Source organism: Podarcis gaigeae (assembly GCF_964106915.1).
Source record: "Podarcis gaigeae genome assembly, chromosome: 7".
Classification (NCBI taxonomy): domain Eukaryota; kingdom Metazoa; phylum Chordata; class Lepidosauria; order Squamata; family Lacertidae; genus Podarcis; species Podarcis gaigeae.
The window spans coordinates 22,032,138-22,049,935 of NC_139683.1; the positions used below are offsets into that span (position 1 = coordinate 22,032,138).

The 17,798-nt window shown below is 39.8% G+C and overlaps 1 protein-coding gene and 1 long non-coding RNA gene across 6 annotated transcripts in view; one reads left to right on the forward strand and one right to left on the reverse strand.

The window, feature by feature from the left end:
- The window catches only part of ZFPM2 (zinc finger protein, FOG family member 2), a 469,506-nt gene extending 461,779 nt beyond the window's left edge, over positions 1 to 7,727 (reverse strand). The window contains exons 1-2 of one of the 3 annotated variants that reach the window (XM_083749019.1): positions 7,607 to 7,727; positions 2,587 to 2,688 (exon numbers count right to left, since the gene is read on the reverse strand). The gene's annotated coding sequence lies outside the window, so the exon portion shown is untranslated. Of the gene's footprint in view, positions 1 to 2,342; positions 2,558 to 2,586; positions 2,689 to 7,001; positions 7,095 to 7,606 lie in introns of those variants that run through there. The other 2 variants (XM_083749021.1, XM_083749023.1) reach the window with 2 other exon arrangements.
- Positions 7,224 to 17,798, forward strand: part of LOC310849314 — a 46,019-nt gene continuing 35,444 nt past the window's right edge. The window contains exons 1-3 of one of the 3 annotated variants that reach the window (XR_014566842.1): positions 7,224 to 7,301; positions 8,334 to 8,550; positions 13,111 to 13,283. This is a non-coding gene — a long non-coding RNA (uncharacterized lncRNA). Of the gene's footprint in view, positions 7,302 to 7,815; positions 8,551 to 13,110; positions 13,284 to 17,798 lie in introns of those variants that run through there. The other 2 variants (XR_014566843.1, XR_014566844.1) reach the window with 2 other exon arrangements.

Consider the following 17,798-nt stretch of genomic DNA (forward strand, 5'->3'; position numbering starts at 1 on the left):
TGACAGTACTACACTAGATGGACAAATAAGTGTGCCTTGGTAGAAGGCAGCTTTCTATACTTCATAAATCTTACCCTATTATGAAGAGGATGCATACCCTCCAATATGTTGAGTCGCAAAACCGGGACATGTGTCTTCCCATCCGTGCTCCCTCATGAGTCACATGACCTGTGCAAAATCACAGATCCTAAAAGGGGAGGAGGGCAAGACTGCAGCCCTGAAAAAGTGATTGGAGGGGTGAGATCTCGGCACAATATCGTGGTGCCCCCAATGGCCAGCATGCTCTCATGGGAAAAAACAGGATGGCCTGTTTTTTCTGGGAACACTTGCGGGGTATGGAGGATGGACCAATTTGCATTTTTTTATATATACAAAGATGAAAAAAAGTGCAGTTTGCACCATTTTATGGTTGTGCTGTTCAAACCACAGGTACAGATTACTTTCCTTAATGCTGATACTACCTTCACTTTATATACTAATTTCCTGCCCTGTGACAGCATCTCTCTCTATCCAACCTGATAGGTTCAGTTCTTATTAGTGTTTAATAGATTTACAGTAATATCCCCAGCTAAATAAGGAATTGCGTGCAAATAGCTGCTCTGAGCACAATTCCACAATACAATCCACCAGCCAGGGCCTCACATATCTATAGACTCGACTGGATATACTGAACATCACCTTCCTTGTTGTATGCAATCCCTGCTAAAGTGTTAACTGGCACTGCTGAGAGTAGTTAACTGTGGCTACATGCAAACATGTTTGGACTGTGACTATGCTGTGTAAAATTACCCAATTCTGAAATTAGGAGTGTTTTATGTTATGACTGTCAGGGATTTCCTTAAATATATTAACATGTCAACAAGTTTTTGCAGAAGACGTAATCCTGTAACCATACATCTACAGCTGTTAAATACAAGTAAACCTTTAACTTCAGTCTAAGTTGATATTAATTTCCATGTTGGGTTGGGAAGAGATGCCGGCCTAGGAAGCTATATGCAACTTGATCTCAGCATATAAGGGAAAACAGGTACCCTTGGATGACTGTGATGTAATGATGGCAGCAGATTATAACATCAAATGAATTTGGAAGTATTTATGGTGATTTAAGCAAACAAATGCTCTCCGCTATGAAAGTTAAAGATGATTCCCATGTGGCCCATCAAGAGTAGGATGAATGACTCTTAATCACATTTTGAGATATTCTCCAACTGCATCAAAGAAAATTCATTCTGCCCAGGTGTGCCTGAGCCTCTTTCCCTAAAACTTATGGTGGTAGCTGATAGATGGTAAATATAAATTAGCTGCTTTGGATCAAAGACCAGCTGTAATGATGGGGAAAGAAGAATGGCTACATTCATCATATCATATATAGCAGATGGAGTCAGAAAATGACAGTATTTTGCTAAGCCAATGTAGGCATGGGAAGAAACAAGCAAACAGATATTATGTAGTTCAGCCCAGACTACTACACAAGCCTAACAGACAATTTGCTGACTCTTAAAAGCTAATTATTTTGTTGTTGTAAAAGGGCTTTGTAAAATATATTTTCAAAATCTAAAATGTTTAAGCAACGATAATTTTGTTTATTATATGATTATATATAGTCAAATATTTTTAAGCCACCTTTCATGAATACAGCCTTCTCAAGGTGGCTTAAATGCATAATGAATATACAGTTTTATCAGTAACAGTGCTTGGAAAGTTCATTTTTAAAAGGAATTAGTTCCAGTTCCAGGTCTCCACTTCCAAAAAATAATTTGTTCCAACCCTAGTTCACCCCTTCCAAATGAGTCCTGCATTGGAGAGGGTTGGACGAGATGCCTCTTCTGGTCCCTTCAATTCTATGACTGTATGAGAAAGTAACCAAATCTGTTTCAGTTTAATTCACAGTTCGTTCAAGTGGTCCTCAGTGTTGTTTTTCAGCCTTCAGAATTTTACAAGCTGCTCTGCTTAAAGTATAAAATAGACTAAGAAAGCACCGAAACCTATACACAGTGTAAATGTGAACAATTGTTTGTTTATTTCCCCCCCCCCCAACAATTGTGATCTTTAAAACGTAAACAGCTACATCTTTTTTAAGATAGGTTAAAAATGGTAACTGCAATGGCAACAATTAAACAGAGAGTAAGTGTGAAGAAACCAGAGAGAGAAAGAGAATTGAATTTAACATCTCCCGAAGTTCTACACAAAAGACACTTAATTCGCCTTCAGTTCACCTAGAAATAATAGGATCTACCTTCAGGTATAATTCAATATTTTTGAATTAATTTGGTGAATTTGTTTATTTGCATTATTATTATTATTATTATTATTATTATTATTATTATTATTTCCATACTGACCTTCATCTGAAGAAATAGTTAAAACAATTGTAGCAGTGGCTCTGTCTATGCTTTGTAGTTGGTGCTGCAGCCAGATGCAGATTGGCTGCAGGTGCCGAGATAACACAACTACTGCTGCTCTCAGCTGCTGGGGCTGACTTGCCAAATGGTAAGAGGCTCAGCAGGTGCAAGTTAGCAGGACAAAGGGGGTAGCTGTAGATGGTGGTGAGAGGATTACCTCCTCTTACCTCTTACCTCCTCTTACCTCCTCTCTCCTGTTTGCCTCCTTGCCACAAGCAGCAGTCCTTTGGTTCCTGATCACATTGGCCCCATCTTGTTTACTCCGAGCAGTGATCAGTAATAAATGCTGAAAAATAAAACATAAAATTGTAAAACAATCAGTGTAAATAAACCAAATACAATGCAATGCAACAAAAAAAAAAAAAGCAGCAGCATACACAAGATAACCTTTGGTTTAAAGACAGTGACATTATTACATTACTGCTATGTTGGTCTGGGGCAGAACCAGGATGATGGGAGCTGAAGGTTCCCCATCCCTGACTTACAGTGCCCCACACCCACAATGTGTGATGGAATGTCATTGCACTGTGCATCTCCCATAAGAACACAAGAGCCTGCTGGATCAGGCCAAGGCCCCCCCCCAACCCAACAAGGGCCCCTCCCACATTTGTCTCCATTCCCATCCCACGCAAATCATCGCTGGTCATGAAATAAAAGTTGCTATTTTAATCCTGACATGATATTTTCTACATTTTGTCCACAATGGAGCTTTTCACATGATTTTTAAATACAGCATCCAGCTTGAAGAGGAGCCTTACACAGCTTGCAGAGAATTGTGTAAATTGTTTGGTTGGTACATTGACCCTGAAGTCACTTTCTATTGGAGGTTCACGCTTGATAAGGATATAGCTAAAGCTCTAAAACTATTCTTGCCTCTTGGTGGAAGTCTCACGTTTCCTAGCTGGATGAAAAGGTCTACACCACAGTTGCCTATGTCACATTGTTTTTAAAATTGGCCTGGCCTTATTTCATCAGTGTTGTTTTTAACTGTTATTATTTAATTTTATCCATCATCTTGAGGCAGGTGTGTGGAAGCTGATTCACTAACAAATAAATAACATGAGGGGGAAATCAAGAAAATTATGCATACCATAATTCAAAAGTCAAGGCATCACACAGAAGAACATTTGTATGGATAGACCTTTTTTTGTTTTTTAAGGTCACATGCTTGGAATTTTGAAAGCAAAAACAAAAACATGCACACGGCTCTCTCCTGCTTTTTGTAAACGTCCTTCTGAATATGATGGTATTCTCTGCCCATCTACTGAAAGCATTAGTCTGGAGTCGCGTGATGCATCTAGCAGCTTTTCCTCACCATCAGTTGCCAGTCATTTTCATCTTGTTTTTGCTCATCTACTTCCTTAGCATATTTCCTGAGACAGACTGCAGAAAGACCTTGTCTGTTTTGAAAAACTGGAAGACTGAGTGGGGTACTTCTTTCAGTACCCTTTTCTCAGCATCCTTACATACTGCTAAACATGGCAGTATGGTGTCTGCGTATGCGCATCACACCTGTGTATTTGACATTTACTTGCATGTATTTGGAGTCTGTAGGTCCTACCAGCACCACTGACATCCGCTGTCCCTGGAATCAATATCCCTGATCATTATGATGTATTTTCCCTCCAACCAGCTGTCCCTCTGGGTATCTGTATCTCTTGTGAAAGCAAGGCACAAATCATCTGTTTTGCTAGTTAAGTTAAGGTTACCAGACATCCCTGTTTCCCGGGGACAGTCCCCGGATTTACAAATCAGGCCCCTGACAAAATCCATCCATTCTGAAAAGTGTCCCCAGATTCATTGAAAAAAATCTGGTAACCTTAAGTTATGTCCTACTGTAAGCAAACAAGCACAGACTCTCTATTCCAAAAAGGAACTCACTGTTCGCTTGCTCTGCTCTCAAACTGTTCTAATTGGCTCCAGGAAATCTCACATGACCAGGTGCATTCAAAACGGGGAAATACATTTTCTTTAAAATCCTGAGGTATGATCTACAATTCAAGTCTCAGCGCATCCCTGGCGTGCTCTGGTCCATGGGGTCACGAAGAGTCGGACACGACTAAACAACTAAACAACAACAACAGGATGTTGCAAAGCAATCAGCAATTGCATGAAAGCAAAATGTCAACTGACAGCACTCTCCCTTGTTTGTCATATTTCTATCTTTGAAAACTCCACTAGTGTTTAGTTCTTTTGCTCCCTACGAGGACAGCGAATCTTAAGCCCACTCAATAAATGCTTTCTCACTCTTATGCAAAATAAATTAACCTCATCAGGCTGTAGAGTCATTCAAAGTTTTATTAGTGAATCACTATGATGAGGACAGAATAATATGAAAATGCTTTGGCAGACCTACAGTTATTAGCAGGGGTTTTTTGCACTGCTAAAAATCTCTCTCCCTCCCTCCCTCTCCCTCCCCCCACTTCTCTCTCACAAACCTATAAAGGATAATTTTTATAGTTCTTATAAATGAGGTCTGCGTGGTATTTTATGTGAGCAGTTGCCTGCAACTGAAGCTGAATCTTTTTCTTGTAGTTGTTGGCATCCCATCTGTCTGGAGAGACAATGGATTGCACCTGTGAGTGTTAAGTCAAACCGCTGGAGAATCACAGGGCACAAGCCTGAATCATGGTCAATTATAATACAGTAATACTTCTCAGTGGTAGAGTACACGCTTTAGATGCAAAAGGTTCCAGGTTCAATTTCTGACATCTCCAATGGAAAGGATCAGTTGGCAGATGAGATTAAAGACCATGGAGTACTGTTGCCAGACAATACTGGCCTAAATAGATAAATAATCTATCCTCATTTAAGGCAAGTTTCTTTATTCATATTGGTTCCTGCCAACTTAGCTCTAGCGTTGTCATGAGTTGTTGTGGAACTGCAGGGGAATCATGGTCACTTATTATTCTTCTGGCCTAACATCTGCTTTTTACAGGTTACCGGTAACTTAGAAATCCATACTTTGCTAGACAATACGCAAACTGAACCACAGGTATCCTTTAAAATTCACACTTCTCCAAACTTTGCAATGCAGTTCAGCAGTCAAGCAATGTTTACAAACATGCATATACAGTACAGTACTATGGTAAAATGTGCATTAAAATGCACATATTAGTGAAAATAACATTTAAAAAGCAGTATATTAGGGGAAAATGCTTTGCAAAAATGTGTCAAAATGGTATGCATTTATTAAGGGAAATTCACACTAAATTTATGAGAACTGTTCCTGAGAACTTTTTTCGCAAACTGCTGCAGTGGAAAACTTAATTTAAGATTGGAAAAATGAGAGACCAAAATTGACAAATTCATCGATCCCTAGACCCAGGTACTAAAAGCCAATACAAATATGATACAGCATTCATACACCCTAAAATATGACCAACTACTTTCTTGGTTAAGTTTGGCTATGGTAGTTTTTGGAGTATTATTTGTGCATTACAAACATTTGTATATTACATGGAGCTCCCTAGGATCAGTGGTTAAGGAAGCAATGACCAGAATAACATCAAACATCTGTATCGCTTCAAAAATGATGCATTCAGTGAAACCTGTACTGCAACTATTGGTTAATGCCAGGTATTCTAGCATTGTTAAGGTGGTGTAATGGAAATGACAGTTGCACATATTTTTTCCACTTTATATATTTGCAAAATTGAAATTAGTTGCTTAACTTACACATATGCATTGCCTCCACAGCTACTTTGTGTCTGATTAACAATGTCACTCCATAGGTTAACAGTAATCTAAAGTCATTCAAATGTTTACTAGGTGGTTTAGCAATGGTATTTACTAATAGCTCCTCTTTTAAATAGGGTTATCAGGTCTTACTTTGCTTTCATGCTTTGTGTCTTTTATCTAAGAAGCCCTTTTTAGGCCCACCACATATGGGGGGGCACATATTGAGAGGCCCCTTCCATGCCCATTTCTGATTACTAATCAACTCACATAATTTGTCATGGAACAACAACTTATCACACATACTCAACATATGACATGTTTAAAATAAGTGGCATTGCAGGGTAGGTTAGCACCAACTTGTCTACTTCCATCTTGTGTTCAACGAGAGGCTGCAGCAAGCCATTTTTAACAACGTGTTACTGATTCCTGAGAGTACATTACTGATAGTAAGACCAGACTGTGCAACGATCGTTCCTTTGCAATACTTAGATTGCTGCAGTCAGAAACTGGGCTGTGCTATCCTTATTTGGCACTTGGAACGCTGAAAGTTAAGAAACATCATACTGAGATTTAAGCAATGTTTAAAAGAACAAAAAAAGGTCTGAGTCATGAAACACATTTGTCCCCTCCTATTAAATAAGGCCTAGTTGCCGCTGCAGTAAGCCTGTGTTCACACCATATATGTTAAGACACATTTAAACACATGTTTCTCCATAGAATCCTGAGAACTGCAGTTTAACCCCCACGTAGCTACAATTCCCCACACCTTTAACAAACTTCAATTCCCAGATTTTGCAGTGGGGGAGTCACATATAAGTATCTGGTGTATACACAGTATCTGGGAGCTGTGGGTTCTCACAATACCCTTTTATACAAAGAAGTTAGTTCAACATTTAAAAATAATAAAAACCAGCATACCAGGGAGAAGGTGGGGCTAGACGCTTTCTGATCTCTTGTAACAACTTTTTTCTATATAAAACCTCATCATTAGACTAATACTATTTCTTAGACCCTCAATCCTTCAGCTCACTCTTCCTCAGCCTTGTCTTCCTTACAAGACTGATGTTGTGGGAACAGGGCGGGGAATCCATGTCAGTAATGCTATCTTAAGTTGCTATCTTAAGGAATGAGTACACCTTTGTTAAGGGCCCTCTTCACGTCTCTCTTAAAGGAGCCATGTGCCAGATACAGTGGTACCTCGGGTTACATACGCTTCAGGTTACATATGCTTCAGATTACAGACTCTGCTAACCCAGAAATATTACCTCGGGTTAAGAACTTTACTTCAGGATGAGAACAGAAATCGTGCTCTGGCGGCGCGGCAGCAGCGGGAGGCCCCATTAGCTAAAGTGGTACCTCAGGTTAAGAACTGTTTCAGGTTATGAACGGAGCTCTGGAACGAATTAAGTTCTTAACCTGAGGTACCACTGTATATAGTTGGCAACATATACATTACACCTCAACAGTGCCTTTTTTTCCCTTTTAAAAAGAGGTGCCAGAATTCATAAGGCAATAGCACCCACCTGAGAGGTGCCGGAACTGCACTTCACGCTATTAATTTTTGTACCTGTTTTGTACATCTGTTAAAACATAAAGATTTAACAAAGCTTACATTGGAACTATGGATCTCCTCTCCTGGCTGCATGCAGGAGGTGAGAAGAGATGAGGGCCAAGAGCCTGAGACTCCCTGTGGCTCCTTCACATGGTGAGAAACGGTGGTTTCCTGTTCCATATGAATGAGGCCAGAGAGAGAAAAAGAGGCAGAGACAGAGAAAGGCCTGTAGGAAAGGCTTGTGGACTAGAATATTTTAATATGAGGGCTCAGGCAGACTTGTGCTTTCCCCGCTGCTACTGCCCTTGGGAAAACTTTTTCTTTACCACTGATAAACATCACTCGAGTTTTCTCCAGATATACATTTGCTCTGATTTAGCACTTTAAAAAGCGAGTTTTCAAGGGGAAAGCGGTAGGCAAAATTGCTCTGACCCATGCGTAGAAAGCATGGAACAAGCAGAAGTGTGGATGACACAGCAGAAAAGACAAATAGAAAGAATCAGACTACTTAAATGTATGTAAATAGACTGAAGATGGTTGTTTTTTAAAGGAAATTGGGGAAAGATAAGATATAGATAATGAAATAAGAGCATTCCATTGAAGGCAACACTTTCCCTCAAAATGCATTTTATACACTCTGGAATAACGCTTGGGCAGTGCACTGGCACTAAAGAAATATATTTGTGTTTTAATTTCAGGAAAGATATATTCAACAGTAGTGTAGTTTCAGCTGTTGCTCTCTGGAAGTCACATTTGCGTTATGGTGCAACAGCAATGGCTTCTATAGGAAGCCATTTTGGTTGTGTTGGAAATCAATTTGCAAACCTGCTTAGTCTGGACCTGGGAAATGTGGGTTCGCTTTACAGCAGGTCAGATAAGGTCTCATCCAGGATTGCTGTGATGTGGACAGAGAAGGTAAGAATAAATCACATTATTTATGATGAAATAAACACTCCTAGTCTTTCTTAGAATTTCAATACTCTTTGGGCTTTAGGCCTGGCCTGAAAAGGAACACAAGATTGGTAAAGTGAGAAGTACAAATGGAAAAGAATATTAAGCTGATATTAGAATTATCTTCAAAGTTGCCTGAGCTTTTTATTGGCCTTGAGTATATATTTCAAGAATATTGAAGGGGGGAGCACATTAATACACCAAACTTTAATTGTTGTTAGTTTATCCATGCAGCCCAGCACTTTTTTTCCCTCCAGTCTGCTCCAGAAACGTTTGTTCACTTGTTACAAACCATGTCACAAATCTTCAGTGCGGCAGCTAATATTTTACAATTGATCAAATAAACTGGGCTATGTATTCTAAATATGTGACTTAATGAAAACAACTGAAAGATTTATGCTCCATTTAATGTACTTAGCTGAAGACCCAGGGGGATTGCCAAAGGAGATAAAAACTGCAGTACGGGTTAATGCTTAGTTATCTTTTGGTTAACTCTTATAGCTTAGTAGTCAAAGGACATGAAAGGAAAACCTTTGATAAAAATTAGCCTATTTGTAAATTCCAAAACAGGCAGCTGCCTTTATGTGTAGCGCACTGTAGACTTTTATACTTCCAAACAAGGGGTTGTAGCAAAACTTCTTTTGCCATTTATGGACAAGGACAATATATTTATTGGTTTGGCATCCTAGGAGACAGGGAAAACTTAAAATCAATTTTGTGAATAAAAAAAGCAACTTATCTGAAACTATTAAGTAAAAAAAGATTTTCTTAAAAAGTTTTTCCATTCTTTAAATTTATTTATTATCATCATTTTGAAACAGAAACATAGTCATTGGAAAATAATAATTGGAAAATAATTAACATACATCCTTCCATAATATGCTAATGTATCCATCACAGAGCAAAGTCAACATATTAATAGTTGCACGTACACTAAAATCAAGGTCACAAAGCAAAGGAAACATATTAAGGTTAGGTTACAAATCCCTTGACTAGTCAAACACCATATTATTATTTGACTGAGGTCAAATATTGTCAAAGAGACCTTGAGGTCAACAATATTCTTGTGTAAGTATATGTGGCATTCTTATATTTTTATTGCACCACGCATATTATGTCACATCTAACGGCACAAAGACCTCCTTGTTCTGCAGCTTTGCAGGAATCAAGATCGCACACCCGTGTGCACGCATATGCCCTGCCAAAATTTTCTGCTGGGGGTTCTGATCTCTCTCAATTATGTGTCACAGTCTAATTTCTTCTACTTACCACATGTCATCACTGCAGATGTCATTGAACAGAAGGAGTGCAGGATTCAGGAGAAAGCCTGACACCAAAGTATATGTACATGCAATGTTTAATCACGGCAGCTAAGGTCACAGGCGGTAGTAGTGATACTAAAATGGCATTCTTATTTCTTATAGAGCACAGCACATCCTTTCTCAAAAATATGTACTCCTGACATATAGCAAGATTCTATGTAATTCAAAGCAGCTATGCAAATCCTCTCTCACCCCTTTTCAAGCTGGAAGCAATGAGAGGGAAACTAGTGGAGGAGATTTAGTCATGCCCAGTATAGTGGTACCTCGGTTTACAAACTTATTCCGTCCCAGAAGTCCATTCTTAAACCAAAACCATTCTTAAACTGAGGCATGCTTTCCCTAATGAGGCCTCCTGTCGCCAGTCTCCTTCCACTGTTCAGATTCTGTTCTTACACTGAGGTAAAGTTCTCAAACTGGGACAATATTTCCGGTTTTGCGGAATTCATAAACCAAATCATTCTTAAACTGGACTTTTCTTAAACCGAGCTACCACTGTACTAAACTTCCCATCAATCTGGGTGGGGGACTGCCAGGGCCCAGGGCAGTTTTGCATCCTGTAAATCTACGCTGTTGCTTGGAGTGTCCCTAATGTGTCTGCTTTTTAGCCCTACCAACAGAGCTCCAGTGTCAGTTGGACCAGGACTTAGGAGGAGCCAATAGCAGTTGTCAGGAAAGCTCCACCATCAGATTTCCTTTTCTGGTATCAGAGCAATGTATCAGATATCAGATGGGGTGGATCCAGTGAAACCTATCCTATGAACCGTGCAGTTTGGTATTGCATGATTCATTTTTTAAAATACTAAATTTTCAGTGAGGGTTACTAAGATTGGTTCAGGGATTAAATAAAACGGCACACAGTTTGAAAGCATCGGTGACCAATTACAGGTTGGCTTGATGTGATACCACACACAGAGGGCATGAAATGAAGAGAGCGCTCCAGGCTTCAGCATCTTAAAAAGTGATGATGCATCCTACCTACTCACAGTGGCGTAGCGTGGGTTGTCAGCACCCGGGGCAAGGCAAGTAATTTGTGCCCCCTAACCCGTGGATTTGCGCCCCCTAACCCTAACCCCAGATGTTGCGCCCGGTTCGGCCGGCCCCCCCTGCACCCCCCAGGCTACGCCACTGCCTACTCAACAGCTGATTGTCTAGAACCCAAAAGCACTTTCAAATTAGCTGACAGCACCTCGGGAGGCTTAGGAGGGGCATGAGGAAGATGCCACTATTTTCCATACAGTTTGTGGATTCCAATGGAAACTTAACTGCTATTGCAATAAGTGATTCACAGTATGATGGACATCAGCTTCAGTAACTCCCTGACTGGAAATGTGCCTCCAAGATCCACCTATAAACCTCATGAAACATTGTCAGGGGTTTTCATTTTAATATTTGGTTGTAATTGTTATGCATATGGTGCCTGGGTGTGCATTTGGTTGATTCCTAAAAAACAAACTCGATAATAAATATTACCTATTGCCGATGAAATATGTATGCATGAATCATTGCACAAATTTATACATGTGTTGTCAAGTGAGATTACACAGACTCCAGGGGTCACGAGCGGGACTTGTATCCAAAAGAAAAAAGACGAGTCAAGAGGGCGTGCTGAGAGGTTGCAACCTTAGCACCAGTCCTCCTTCTTGAAGGCTAAATGTCAGTAGGGCTTGGAGGCATTGAAATTAATCCAATCACAATGAAGGAATAAAGACAAGGCATCTGTACCTCTATTGACTTTTCACGTTTGTGCGATAATTATTGTAACATTTTATTAAAGGCCACAGACCTTTTGATGATAAATACATCTCATTACATGGAATTTTTATACGTAATCATCCCATAGATCTTCGTGTAATTCAGTGGATGTATTTATCGTGTGTTAATCCTAGCATAACAAGCCTTTAACCTATTTGACTTAATTGCAGGCGTATCATATGATTTCCTGGAAAAGTCTTCTTCTCTTTTTCTCTCATCCTCTCTTATACACCAGAAAAGTTTTATTGCTTTCTTAACCCTTTTGTGAGACCCAATATTTTTATCTTTCCATGCTCCCCTTTTACTTTCTCTAAATTAAAGAGCTACCAAATTCAGTTACTAGCTTGGCTTTTCCAGAGCTAGGAAAAGATTTTAAATTTCTGAGCACCAACAAAAGTTTACCAAGAGCAGAGAAGAAAAAGAATACAAAGCTGTTAATATGGCAAGAAACAAGCATATATGGAACAGCTACACTCTCTAGGAATTCTCTATAAAAGCCTACATCAGAACACCAACAAACACCACATGTTCTTTCCTTCTTCATCTGTCTATTCCTGCATCTTGCACAGAGCACAGACTAAGCATGATATATATCATACTCTAAGATATAGTATGTTCTAAGAAAACCAATGGTCAAACCAACTATATGGACAAAGGTCCGTATAGTTAAAGCTATGGTTTTCCCAGTAGTGATGTATGGAAGTGAGAGCTGGACCATAAAGAAGGCTGATCGCCAAAGAATTGATGCTTTTGAATTAAGGTGCTGGAGGAGACTCTTGAGAGTCCCATGGACTGCAAGAAGATCAAACCTATCCATTCTGAAGGAATCAGCCCTGAGTGCTCACTGGAAGGACAGATGCTGAAGCTGAGACTCCAATACTTTGGCCACCTCATGAGAAGAGAAGACTCCCTGGAAAAGACCCTGGTGTTGGGAAAGATGGAGGGCACAAGGAGAAGGGGACGACAGAGAACGAGATGGTTGGATAGTGTTCTTGAAGCTACCAACATGAGTTTGACCAAACTGCGGGAGGCAGTGAAAGACAGGAGTGCCTGGCATGCTCTGGTCCATGGGGTCACGAAGAGTCGGACACGACTAAATGACTAAACAACAAGAAAACCAAAACATTTGCAATTGAAGATCTGTTAATTTCAGACCTTTGGAGCCACTGACCTCAGCTCCCAAGCAAAAGTTTTCACACTGTATGTGAGTTTTTTTAAAAAAATGTGCTTCAAATATTGTTGTTTTAGTGGGTTTATTAATCCAGCTCTGTAATATGCGTCTGTTAAAATAAGAGCAAATAAACAGATTCCTCCAGAATCATTTTGACGGCCAGGGGCAAAAGCAGCTATAATGGAGGCTGGTGAACAATCTCCCTCAGAAATGATTTAGGTATCATTATGAGACTCATCTGCATGAGTAGAAATTTATTGCATCTATTATCTATTGCAGGGGTGAGGAACCTCAACCTCAGAAACCAGCCTCAGGACTGAATGTAACCTGTTGTAGAAAGGTAAGAGTCCCACCTACCATTCTGCCTCCTTTTGCCTCTGGCCTTGCCCACCAATGGTTTGTGGCCCCTGGAAGACTACCCATGAGGGAATGTGGCCCTTGGAATTAAAAGGGTTTCCTACCCTTGATTCTGTGTCCTATCTCCTAACAGTGCTAATTCCTATCTCAGCCAGTTCCCAGAAGTAACAATCCAGTCCTTTGAACCAAATATTCTCAGTTCATCAGAGGCAGGGAAAGTCACTGGGAATAACTCATTTATATGCAAAGTATATGTTATAAGCAAAATGTAATAATATAAAAATAAGGCAAAAATAAAATGAAGCACCAGAGAGGATTTAAATTCAAAATATTATATAATAGAGAAAGGAAACTTTGTTCATGGTTTGCCTGTGTCATAGATCTATTTGGATACTTTATGCAACATATCAACCCACTCTTCCTCAGTATCAGCATGTTTGTGATCTTTCCTGGCACTGCTTTGATCTTTTACCTCTTTTGTTAAGAATACTAAATTAGTAACATTAAACTGAGCTGTAATTTAGCATTTCATTTTATACAAAGTGAAAGCTGAAAGCCGTCAGGTTATGAGTGGTGCCATACATTTAACCATTTAAACCAAGGCCGTGGCTTGGGGGGCAGAGGAAGCTATTAAGATGTCTACAGCACTTAGTTCTGTACACAGCTGTCATGCTTTTAATGTCAAACCTAGTCACTAAGGTCGGGGTGAGACAGAACTGGCTAATAGTGCCACTTCTTCACTCTCTCCAGTTATAGCAATGGGATGACTGAAAGCAGCACAGAACTCAGAGTAGGGCAGGCAGGTATTTTGGAAATGGGTGCCATAATAACGTCTTAGTTATAAAGCAGGGCTGAGAAACCTGTGTTGCTACAGATGTTGTTGGACTACAACTCCCATTATCCCTGACGGTTGGCCGTGATGGCTAGGCATGATGGGAGTTGGAGTCCAAAAAACAACAGGATGGTCACAGGCTTACCTGAGAGCCAGTGTGGTGTAGTGGTTAAGGGGGACCGGGTTCGTGTCTCCACTCCTCCACATGCAGCTGCTGGGTGACCTTGGGCCAGTCACACTTATTTAAAGTCTCTCAGGGTAGTGATAAAGCAGGATATCAAATCCAAACTCTTCTTCTTCTTCTTCCCCCCTGATATAAAACCACTGGGAAATATTACCTACTTTGGCTATTTAGGAAATTTTGTGATATTACTTGACATAGTGATAAATGTGACATAGATTATTGTCAACAAGTGGTGGGCAGCTGCTATGTTTGAAGGAACCCGAGTGCCCAAATCCTGCATTCTTCTGCCCAAGTGTAAAGAAGCTAGCAGAACACATGTGATGAGATACTGTTACAGAAATTGAATCTTCAGAAGTTCCAGCTCATAAAAGCATGCTCTGGATTGTTAGATGCAGTGGTGCATTCACACTGAGAGATGTAAGCCACTGAAGCGCAACACATTCATTCAATCACACCATTTTCTAATATTAAATAACAGAATTTAAAAAAGAAATTACTGAACAACCTTGTCTATGGATAAATGTGTAGTTGTAATTCAAGGAGTAGCTAAGTTAACCAGACTGCCTTCAGGGTGCAGTAGTGGAAAAGCCCATATATACATTTATGCTCAAAAGCACATCAGACATTTTTCGTAATTCGTGAAACTATAACCTTGATGAAAATATTTTAGCACATCAGGCAATATTTGAAAATTCAGAAGAGGTGCTCAGATGGCCCCTTGGAATTCTCTACCCTTTGAGCAGAGTTTTGGGGCACCCTCCAGGAACAGAATCTGCAAACTACAAGCCTCCCATTGCTGTCTATGGCAGATGGATTTCCATAGACGCATGGATTATTTTCTCATCCTGCTGCTAAAAATGGAAAGTGTTGGTTTATATGCATGAAACTGCATTGCTGGATCAAATCCATGCCGTTTAGCAAACATCTAACAGAAAATACTGCAACAGCTTTCCCCTACGAATATACTGATCAAAGCCATCAATACACTGATCTGAGCAAATCTACGTGTAACTGAACTGTTTCAGTGGAGCGATCTTCTAAGTACCTAGAATTACTGCCACATTCTGAATGGGTGCAGTTTCTACTCATGTAATTAAACACACTAAACTTGCTATGCAGTCCCACTGATGGCAATTTAGTTTTCAATAAGTAAGTGGTGTTAAATTTATAGGTGATGTTTTTGAGTCATATTCTCTTAAATCCTTTCAGCAGTTCAATATCCTAGTTTGTATTCCTAATGCAGTTATTGGGAAAATTCCATTCATAGAATAGGCTGTGACTTAACTAGGCTTAACCATCATTTTACTAGGCTTTGCTAAGAAAATAGACATGGGGTGTGGGGTTTGCATAATTTACTTCTAGCCACTAAACTTTTTTTGTTGGTATAAATGAGTGGTGTGTAACTACACCAAAAGAATGTGAAATGCGAAATTTAAAAAGCATCTTATATGTAATATTGCTTTATTGTGGTGGCTGAATACACTTTTCATTTAGAGGGCCCGTCCTTTATGGGCAACCTTTCAGGGGTCACATGCCAATGATGGGTGTGGCTAGAGGCAAAAGTGGGCGGAGCAATGAATGTGACTCTTGCCTTTGTACAGTAAGTTACATTCCAGCCATGCAAAAGACAGAGATTTTTACACCCACCCTCATCTCTCCACCCTCTATCTAGGTCAGGCATAGGCAAACTCGGTCCTCCAGATGTTTTCGGACTACAACTCCCATCATTCCTAGCTAACAGGACCTGTGGTCAGGGATGATGGGAGTTGTAGTCCCAAAACATCTGGATTGCCGAGTTTGCCTGTGCCTGATCTAGGTAAACAAGAGGGATCATCACAGTTCACAGACACATTCCAGTCAGGCGAAAGCACCCTGGAAGGGTGCAGAGCACAGCCAGCAAAGGGTGTGTGTCCCAGGCTGGATAGAGGGGTCCAGAGAGCCCTGGAACTGAGGCTTCCCAACCATGATTTATTAATGTCAACTAGATGCACACACGACAATTAGACTAGCAGAAAAGGAAGAGAACTCCCTTCATCCCTGTCAACCTTTCTTCATCTCCTTAGTTGGATCTGAAGAAGGCCCAGATCAAATGCCTTGTGCATAAACATCCAAATTTGCAACTATGTGCAGATACCTGTAATGCAGGGTTTCACTGGAATACTCTTTCAGAAACCCCAATATGGTTGGAGATAGGAGAAGATCCTGCATTCAAGTAGAATATTAAAGAGAGACAGATACAAACATTAAAATCAGTGATTTTTTCTGGGGGTACACAGCACCGTAACAATTTTCCCCCGAATGTTAAAAGTGTGGTACCTACTGTAACAACTTCATAGTGAGTACGAGCACCTTTTAAAAAAAACACACACAAACTGTTTAAAATATATTCAGAGATAAATACTATGTAACATCCACTTGTGTCTCTCAACAAATGGAGCAAACTTCCCTCACAAAACAAGACTTCTCCTTCCTTTCTTCTGTCCTACAGCCCACAGTAATCACCTCAAATCTGCTCCGAAGGGTCTGAGATCAAAAGCACAATATGAGTGCCAGTAACACCCCAACAAAAAGCATCCCAAGGAGTTGTGTTAAAAAATAATCTTATGCACATGGAATTAAATGCTTTCGATAATTTAGTAGCACCTATTTATGTAACAGCAATTCAGAATAATGTCTGTTTCTAAATATTTTAATTCTCAGTTCAAGAAGCAACATGCTAGCTGTGGTAAGGACATTACGATGTGGAAGGAAAAGAGCTAATAATTAGGGTTCACACAGCGCATGGAAATAACATTAGGAAAGTCAACACTACTGGATTAATTCTATAACATCATACCTATTGGAAAGAAAGCCTACCACTGCAACATTAAGGGATTTAGCTAATAGGTGCTTTTTAAAAATCTCTGTCCAAGTCAGTATATACATATGAGTTTCCTACTGCCAATCCATCACAGGATTTCAGTTTCACATTAAGAGTTGATTTGCACTCTGTGTAAACCCCATTTATCATGATGACAGAAGCAAAAGACCTTCATGGTTTGAAATTCCTTCATAACTTTTCAAAGACTGATATAAGATGCTTGTAACACTTCAAAAATTATTACGAAAAGAATTATTTATTTTGCAAAGAATGACTTATGGTGAATGAATAGATATTTTCTAGCGGGACAATATTTTTCATTTGGGGAGAAATAGCTATGAAATGCAAGTGGTTGAATATATTCTTTTAACCTGACAAAAATATGAGGCTAGGCTTATGGCCCACCAGTAATAAAATCAAGACCATCTGCCATATAGTATAGACTAGGTATTATCTACCAATGAAATATAGAATCTAAGGAGTTAAGTCAGAAGAATATATATTCATTTTCAAGGCTATCCAGGGCATCCACCTAACAAAGAAACTTACAAATTCAGTGCTAGCGGAATGATACTGAATGGATAAACGTGGCATACAGGAGGTTTCAACAACGGTTTTCAAACTATGTTTTGCAGAACCCTTGGGCAGCTGAAGAAGAATCTTTGTGCATTGTAGGACACCGTATCAGTCTGCACAGGGCAATGTGAGGCCCCAATAAGTCTAGCTCAGAGCCT